This window comes from Dendrobates tinctorius, unplaced genomic scaffold (assembly GCF_039654945.1).
Source record: "Dendrobates tinctorius isolate UK_male_01 unplaced genomic scaffold, ASM3965494v1 ptg000126l, whole genome shotgun sequence".
NCBI classification, from domain to species: Eukaryota; Metazoa; Chordata; class Amphibia; order Anura; family Dendrobatidae; genus Dendrobates; species Dendrobates tinctorius.
In genome coordinates, this window is record NW_027361794.1 from 7,606,332 (window position 1) to 7,615,828 (window position 9,497).

At 47.6% G+C, this 9,497-nt stretch overlaps 1 protein-coding gene across 3 annotated transcripts in view; it reads right to left on the bottom strand.

Annotated features, from left to right (window-relative positions):
- LOC141047222 (uncharacterized) overlaps positions 1–9,497 on the bottom strand; it is a 371,014-nt gene that overhangs the window by 179,744 nt on the left and 181,773 nt on the right. The window lies entirely within an intron of this gene.

Here is a 9,497-nt window from a genome sequence, read left to right on the forward strand (position 1 = left end):
CTCCTGAAATTCTTCCAGAGCACGTCTCAAATCGGGCGAGATGGCAGAAAGAACTACCCCCTCACCTAAGATGGTAGCAGGCTTGGTCACAACAGGAGAATCAGCAAAGAAACTCCTAGAGAGGGCGTCTGCCTTGACATTCTTAGTGCCCGGAAGAAAAGAGACCACAAAATGAAAACGTGTGAAAAACAAGGCCCACCTAGCCTGTCTAGGATTCAAGCATTTGGCCGACTCCAGGTAAATCAAATTCTTGTGGTCAGTAAGGACCATGACTTGATGTTTAGCTCCCTCCAACCAATGTCTCCACTCCTCAAATGCCCATTTCATGGCTAACAGTTCCCGATTCCCCACATCATAGTTACGTTCGGATGGGGAGAACTTTCGGGAAAAGAAAGCACAGGGATTCATTTTAGATGTTACAGGATCTTTTTGGGACAAAACAGCTCCTGCACCAATCTCAGAAGTTTCCACCTCTACCTGAAACGGGAGTGAGACATAAGGTTGCCGCAAAACCGGAGCAGAAGTGAACCTTCGCTTCAGCTCCTGAAAGGAAGAAACAGCCTCCGGAGACCAATTCAGCACATCAGCACCCTTCTTAGTCAAATCAGTCAATGGTTTGCCAATACCAGAAAAATTAGCTATAAATTTACGATAAAAATTAGCAAAACCCAAAAACTTCTGGAGGGCCTTCAAAGAAGTGGGCTGAACCCAATCATAAATGGCCTGTACCTTGGCCGGGTCCTTTTCAATAGTTGACGGAGACAAAATAAATCCCAAAAATGAAATCCTCTGTACACCAAAAAGGCATTTCGATCCCTTGAGATACAGGGAATTCTCCCTCAAAATCCGGAACACAGTCCGAACATGTTCCACATGAGAGTCCCAATCCTTGGAAAAGATCAAAATATCATCCAGATAGATGATCAAAAATTTATCCACCAAGTCTCGGAAAATATCATTCATGAAGCACTGGAAGACAGAAGGCGCATTAGTGAGCCCAAAAGGCATCACCAGGTACTCAAAATGTCCCTCTGGAGTATTAAAGGCCGTCTTCCATTCATCCCCATGCATAATGCGAATAAGATTATATGCCCCCCTGAAGTCAAGCTTTGTAAACCAGCAAGCACCTTTAACTCTGGAGAATAGATCAGAAATCAGGGGTAACGGATACTGATATTTAACAGTAATTTTGTTGAGGGAACGATAGTCAATACAAGGCCTTAATGACCCATCTTTCTTAGCCACGAAAAAAAACCCAGCACCTAAGGGTGAAGAGGATGGTCTAATATGACTCTTCTCCAACGACTCCTTAACATAGGATCGCATAGCCTCGTGTTCGGGTACAGATAAATTGAAAAGTCGACCCTTGGGAAATTTACACCCAGGGCTCAGCTCAATTGCACAGTCATAACTCCTATGAGGAGGCAAAGACGCAGACTCATTCTCACTAAATACATCATAAAAATCAGCCAAATAGTCAGGAACATCATGCGACTGGGGAGAGGTGGAGAAAACAGGAGCATCACTAAGGGCACACCGACAACCCCAACTCACCAAAGACACAGATTTCCAATCCAAAACTGGATTATGGATTTGCAACCAGGGAAACCCCAGAACAATGGTATCATGCAAATTATGCAACACCAAAAATCTGCAATTCTCTTGATGGTCTGGGGCGACCCGCATTACCACCTGGGTCCAAAACTGAGGCTTATGCTTCGACAAAGGAGTAGTGTTGTGAGTTCATTTTCCCCTTCCCTACTGAGGTCCGAGGAACTCCCTCTTCTGGTAAAGAAAGGTAGTGAGCCTGATTATCAAACACCTGAGTCTGATGATGATGACTGGCTGAGTGGAGTTACCGACTGGATATAAGGCTGCCGACGCCCTTCTGCCCTGCGGGTGATTTCTCTGTGGGATCCTTGGAGACCAGTCTGAATTCCTGCTCTTCTAAAGCTAAGTTTTCTGCTCGGCTTTTTGCATTTGTGCTTTGACTTTGTTTTGCTTTGTTTTTCTGGATTTCTGCCATTCCCTGCTGGGGTGTGCTGAATTCCTTTAGCTCTGTCTTCTGAAAATACCTGAGTGCTGATTTAGTTTTTGAAGCCTATCTGCTTCAGGGTCTTTTTCATATCAGACTGTTGGCTTATGTCTTTGATAGGGTTTTGGCAGATTGCAGACAGCAACCTTCCTTTCCTGTTCTGTTTAGTTAGCTTGGGCCCCATCGTTTGCTCAGCCTATCTTTCTATCTGTGTGAGTGTTTTTTCATCTTGCTTCACAGTCATTATATGTTGGGGGCTGCCTTTTACTTTGGGGTCTGCTCTGGGGCAGTTTAGATTTCCTTTTCTGTCTTTAGGCTATTTATCTCTCTGGCTGTGATCGAGGGGTCTAGGGCATCGTAGGAACCCCCCACGGCTACTGCTAGTTGTGTTGATAGGTTCAGGGGTCTGCAATCTGATAGTTGCCAACTTCTCTAGTTTTCTGGACGTAGCTTCTATTTTTGTGTCTGCCTCCTACGGTGACTCAATCATAACAGAGTAGCATCAATACCCCTCAAAGGGATAGGCATCTGCAGAGGTGTCATAGGAAATCCACAACGTTTAGCAAAATCCAAGTCCATCAGGTTCAGAGCTGCTCCCGAATCCACAAAAGCCTTAGCGGAAAATGTGGACAAGGAGCAGATCAGAGTAATTGCCAGAAGAACTTAGGATGAACACCACCCACAGCAAATGTGTGTGCAAAACGTTTCTCTCGTTTAGGGCAGACAGAAATAATATGCGAGGTATCACCACAGAAGAAACACAGCTTATTACGCCTTCTGAACTCCTGACGTTGCGCCCTAGACAAAACTCTATCACATTGCATAGGTTCAGACATTTGTTCAACAGGTGGCAACACCTCTCGTGCGGTTTTGCGTTCACGCAAACGCCGATCAACCTGAATGGCTAATGACAGAATCGTCAAGACCAGAGGGAACAGGAAATCCCACCATAGCATCTTTTACGGTTTCTGACAAACCCTTCCGAAAGAGAGCTGCCAAGGCACCATCATTCCAGGTAGTAAGGACCGCCCACTTTCGGAATTTTTGACAGTACAACTCTGCAGAATTCCGACCCTGGCTAAATGCCAACAGGGCCTTTTCAGCCTGATCAATAGCATTAGGTTCATCATACAACAACCCCAAGGCTTGAAAAAATGCGTTCACATTAGTTAGAATAGGATCATCAGGTTTCAAAGAAAACGCCCAATCCTGGGGATCGCCACGCAGCAAAGAGATGACAATTTTAACCTGCTGCGCGGAGCTCCCTGACGAGTTAGGCTTCAAGGCAAAAAATTATTTACAATTATTCTTAAAATTCAAAAATTTAGACTGATCCCCAAAAAACACATCAGGAGTAGGGATCTTTGGTTCAGCAGCATGTGAATGAGCAAGATAGGCGGAAATTCCCTGCACTTCAGCAGTGAGCTGCTCCACACAATCAGACAATTGCTTCATCTCCATTGAGAAAGAAGAAAAAATTCCCCCTACGGCCTCAGAGACATAGAGGAAAAAATATACACACAAAAAGAAAAATTCTGACAAACTCTTTTTTTTTTTTTTTTTTTTTTTTTTTAACATTTCTTTCCTGCTATTGAGTACCCTAGGATCTGCGGTATGGCTGGTGATTCTGTTATGAATGAGTCACCGAAGGAGGAAAAAACAAAAATACAAGCTAAGTCCAGAAAACCGGAGAGGTTGGTAGCTATTGGATTGCAGACCCCTGATCCTATCCACAGCAACTAAAAGTAGCCGTGGGGGGTTCCTACGATGCCCTAGACCCCTCGATCACAGCCGGAGAACTAAATAGGCCTAAAGAAAGAAAGGGGAAATCTAAACTGCCCCAGAGCAGACCTCAAAGCAATAGGCAGCCCCCAACATATAATGACGGTGAAGCAAGATGAAAACACTAACACAGATAGAAAGATAGGTTGAGCAAACGATGGGGCCCAAGCTAACTAAAAAGGACAGGATAGAAAAGCTGCTGTCTGCAATCCGTAAAAAACCCTACCAAAAAATGTCCCAACCGTCTGATAGGAAAAACAGGCCCTGAAGTCGCTAGGACTTCAAAATTACTATATCAGCACTCAGGTAAATTCTGAAGACAGAGCAAAGAGACAAACTGATCAGAAACAAAAATGGAACTCAGCACACCCCCGACCGGGGATGGCTGAACTCCAAAAAACAAGGTAAACAAAACAAAACTAATAAGTTCAATAGCAGAGCAAAAACTTATCTGTTGTGAGTTCATTTTCCCCTTCGTCACTGAGGTCTGGTGAACTCCCTATTCTGGTAAAGGAAGGTAATAAGCCTGATTATCATGCACCTGAGCCTAATGATGATGACTGGCTGAGTGGAGTCATTGACTGGATATAAGGCTGCCGACGCCCTTCTGCCCTGCGGGTGATTTCTCTGTGGACTTCTAGGACACCAGTCTGATTCCTGCTCCTCTAAAGCTAAGTTTTCTGCTTCGCATTTTTGCATTTGTGTTTTGTTTTTGTTTGCCTTGCTTTTCTGGATTCTGCCATTCCCTGCTGGGGTGAGCTGAATCTCCTTTTGCCGGTTGCTCTGTCTTCAGAATATTCCTGAGTACTGACATAGTCTTTTTGAAGCCTAGAGTCTTCAGGGCCTTTTTCACTGTCAGTCTGTTGGCTCTTATTTTCTTAGGGTTTTTCACGGATTGCAGACAGCAGCCTTCCTGTCCTTTCCTATCTATTTAGCTTGGGCCCCATCTTTGCTCAGTCTATCTTTCTGTCTGTGTTGTGTTTTTTCTTCTTGCTTCACCGTCATTATATGTGGGGGGCTGCCTTTTGCTTTGGGGTCTGCTCTGGGGCAGTTTAGATTTCCCTTTCTGTCTTTAGGCTATCTAGTCCTCCGGCTGTGATCGAGGGGTCTAGGGCATCGTAGGAACCCCCCACGGCTACTGCTAATTGTGTTGATAGGTTCAGGGGTCTGCAATCTGATAGCTGCCAACCTCTCTGGTTTTCTGGACTTAGCTTGCATTTCTGTTTTTGCCTCCTACGGTGACTCAATCATAACACTTATCTTTGGGAAGCAGGAATCAGACTGGTCTCCAAGAATCCAGCAGAGAAATCACCAGCGACTCTGAAGGGCGTCGGCTGCCTTATATCCAGTCAGAAGTTCCTGTTACCCAGTCATCATCTACCAGATCAGGTGTTTGGTAATCAGCCTCACTACCTTCCTTCACCAGAAGAGGGAGTTCATCAGACATTGACGGTGAAGGGGAAAATGAACTCACAACACACAACTATATACGTCATCCCCCGACCTTACCCCCGCTTTACTACAGAACGCCAGTGACTGTCTGTCCGCAGTCTCCAACGTCATGTCCGCTCTCTATCTGAAACTTAACCTCTCAAAAACTGAACTTCTGCTCCCGCCATCTACTAACCTCCCTAAATCTGACATTTCCCTCTCCGTGGGTGACACCATAATAACACCCCGGCAGCAGGCACGCTGTCTGGGTGTTATGTTTGACACCAACCTCTCCTTCACATCCCATATACAATGTCTTGCCCGCTCTTGCCGCCTACACCTAAAGAACATCTCCAGAATTCACCCTTTTCTCACCATGGAAACAGCAAAAACGCTCACTGTAGCATTTTTCCACTCCATGTTTGACACCAACCTCTCCTTCACATCCCATATACAATGTCTTGCCCGCTCTTGCCGCCTACACCTAAAGAACATCTCCAGAATTCACCCTTTTCTCACCATGGAAACAGCAAAAACGCTCACTGTAGCATTGATCCACTCCCGCCTGGATTACTGCAACGCTCTATTAATTGGCCTCCCCGCTACTCGACTTTCCCCTCTCCAGTCCATACTTAATGCAGCAGCCAAGGTCATCTACCTGGCTAATCGGTACTCGGACGCGTCCGCTCTTCGCCAGTCCTTACATTGGCTGCCCATTCATTATAGGGTCCAATTCAAAGTACTTGTTCTCACCCACAAAGCTCTCCACAGTGCAGCACCCCCCTACATCTCCTCCCTCATTTCTATCACCGCTGCGCTCTGCAAAAGACTTTCGACTAACCTCTGCACTAATCCGCACCTCCCACTCCCGACTCCAAGACTTTTCCCGCACTGCGCCAATCCTCTGGAATGCTCTACCACAAGAAATTAGGACTATCCACACTTTGCACAGTTTTAGGCGCTCTCTCAAAACACATCTATTCAGAGCAGCCTATCACGTTCACTAATCAGTCATTTTATGTGCAAGTGTGAGTATGTAGCCCATTCACTATCTCTGTCCCCCACCTTCTCAAGATGGCTGGACCATCATTGTAAATACATCATTGTAAATACACCCCTGTACCTTGTATCTCCCCCACCTCATTGTAGATTGTAAGCTCTTATTTTACTTTAATTACTGTATTGTTAACGTTGTTACTTATGACTTGTGTTTTGAAACTGTTAAACTGTAAAGGGTTGCGGAATATGTTGGCGCTATATAAATAAAAATTATTATTATTATGTGGAGTGCGGCTCTGCGGGTGGAGGTCGGTGCTGGAGGCTCCATTATTCTCTATGTGGAGTGTGGCTCTGCGGGTGGAGGTCGGTGCCGGAGGCGCCATTATTCTCTATGTGGAGTGTGGCTCTGTGGGTGGAGGTAGGTGCTGGAGGCTCCATTATTCTCTATGTGGAGTGTGGCTCTGCGGGTGGAGGTAGGTGCAGGATGCTCCATTATTCTCTATGTGGAGTGCGGCTCTGCGGTTAAGGTCAGTGCTGGAGGCTCCATTATTCTCTATGTGGGGTGCGGCTCTGCGGGTGTAGGTCGGTGCTGGAGGCTCCGTTATTCTCTATGTGGAGTGCGGCTCTGCGGGTGGAGGTAGGTGCTGGAGGCTCCATTATTCTCTATGTGGAGTGTGGCTCTGCGGGTGGAGGTCGGTGCTGGAGGCTCCATTATTCTCTATGTGGAGTGCGGCTCTGCGGGTGGAGGTAGGTGCCGGAGGCTCCAATATTCTCCATGTGGAATGTGGCTCTGCGGGTGGAGGTAGGTGCAGGATGCTCCATTATTCTCTATGTGGAGTGCGGTTCTGCGGTTGAGGTCAGTGCTGGAGGCTCCATTATTCTCTATGTGGAGTGGAGGTAGGTGCTGGAGGCTCCATTATTCTCTATGTAGAGTGCGGCTCTGCGTTGAGGTCAGTGCTGGAGGCTCCATTATTCTCTATGTGGAGTGCGGCTCTGCGGTTGAGGTCAGTGCTGGAGGCTCCATTATTCTCTATGTGGAGTGCGGCTCTGCGGGTGGAGGTCGGTGCTGGAGGCTCCATTATTCTCTATGTGGAGTGTGGCTCTGCGGGTGGAGGTCGGTGCTGGAGGCTCCATCAGGCCGGGGTCACACTGGCGAGGAATATGGCCGAGTGAGAGGCGCTAAAAGCATGCATTGCACACGGACAAATGATTTTCTATGGGGTCCCTCGCACCAGCCGTATATTTCTCATCCGTATTCTACGCTCCGTGCCAATCGCAGCATGCTGCGATTGTCAGCGTACTACGGCCGTAGTACGCCAATGCAAGTCTATGGGTGCGCAAAAAATACGGATTACACACGGACCAGACGTGTGACCTGCGAGCAATACGCAGGTCTTTTGGCTGGTGACAGGAAATGTGCCAATCCATCATCAGGAAGCCTAGACATGCAAATGAGCTCAAAAAGCGCTCCAGACATCCAGGAAGTACGCCTCCACGGAGTACAGCAGCATCATGGCGTCCACTTACATAAATGTGGAGATGTTAATAGTCCTGGTGCAGGAGCGTCCCGAAATCTGGGACCAACGCGATGCCAATTATTCAAACCGGGCAAGAAAGGAGGCGTCATGGAGGCGCATCTGTTGCCAGATGTACCATGACTTTGGTGATCGACCACGTGAGGAGCAGCATAAAATTCGTAAGTACAAGCCAAAACATGAGTAGCCTTAGCGCACAACAAAAAAGGAATATAGAATCAGCACCCCCCTTCCTGTGCATGAAACTTTTTGCCTCATGAGGCTGTTAGATTTGGATGTGACACGTGGATTCACACAGGCATAATTTGGGTTTAGGCCACAAGCTCCTCATCCTCCTAGACAAACCAATTATTAAGTGTAGCTAAAGAGACCCTGTGTATCTTCCCAATTAGATATGCCACCATGGGTAGAAATCACACCCCAGAAGGCCCCATGCCTAGACTACTGGTAGCAAATGTGACCTATCAAATATTTCCTGTCACATTGCAGTGGAAGATGTGATGAAACGCTGGTGAAGCATCCGGGACCAATACCGCCGGGAACGCCAGCAGTGGTCCAGGAGTGGGGATGCGGGATACGTAAAACGAAAATATATCTATTACGACCGGCTCTCCTTCCTCGCCCCAATTCTGGATCTGAGGCCGTAAGTAGATACCTCACACCACATTACACAGATACTTTACAGGGCCAAAAATATTGATGTATTTTTGCCTCTGTTCTATTTCATAACAGAACTCAATCCAACCTTACGGATCGAGGAACGGGCTCAGAGACAGAGCCCATAATTGATCCTGTAGGGGATGAGGTGGCTGGCCCATCTTCTCCCCCTACAAGAAGCATGGCAGAAGATGAGTCATCACAGGAGAACCCATTGGCTGCCCAACAAACAACACCACCAGGACGGTCTGCTGCTGCCCCATCACCCATCCTGGAAGAGCCGGGCAACTTGAGCAGCAGCCCAACTGGCAAGATCAGGGGATCCCCACAGGCTGCTGTTACATCCCGGCGAGGCCGAAGAAGGCGCCAGGTCACTGTTCAAGAGAGCAGGACCAATGTGGACACAGGGGTGCTAAATTATTTATCTCGAGTCACTACAGATGATGGGGAGGAGGCCTGCTCACGTAGCCTGACCCTTTATCTCAGCGCCCTTACCCGTGAGGTCAGGCTCCGTATTAGGGGATGTTTTCAGATCCTGCTTGATGCAAGCACCCCCCCCCAATACCCCATATGAGCTTTTCGAATATCTGGAGAGGTGGCAGCTTTCCCCCCGAAATCTAATGCTCATGAGACCATCCACACAGATGCTTGCTCAAGCAGGGTCTGAACATCCTCTAATACGTGGGCCTACACCTCACCCCCTTCCTCCCCCTACCCAACCTTCCCAACACCAGCAACAGATTTCTGGCTCTAGCCAACCCCACCAATATGGCCACTTAGTCCCACCCAGTGTTGGAGGCTGGTCCCAACCTGGTTGGGGACGATATGGCTATATTGGTGGGTATGAGACACGGGCCTACCCGCCCCAACAAGATGCCCCTCAGCAGTATTACTATGGCCACTACCCCCAACAATCACAGGAGGAAGGTCAGTACCAACAGCATGGGCAACAGTATGCACCCACACAGGGCGATGTTGCTCAAAGTAGTCAGCAGCAACCACAGGCTGCTCCTCCGCCTTTTCCTTCCCCAACATTCCACAATTTGTAAGTGGCTTAA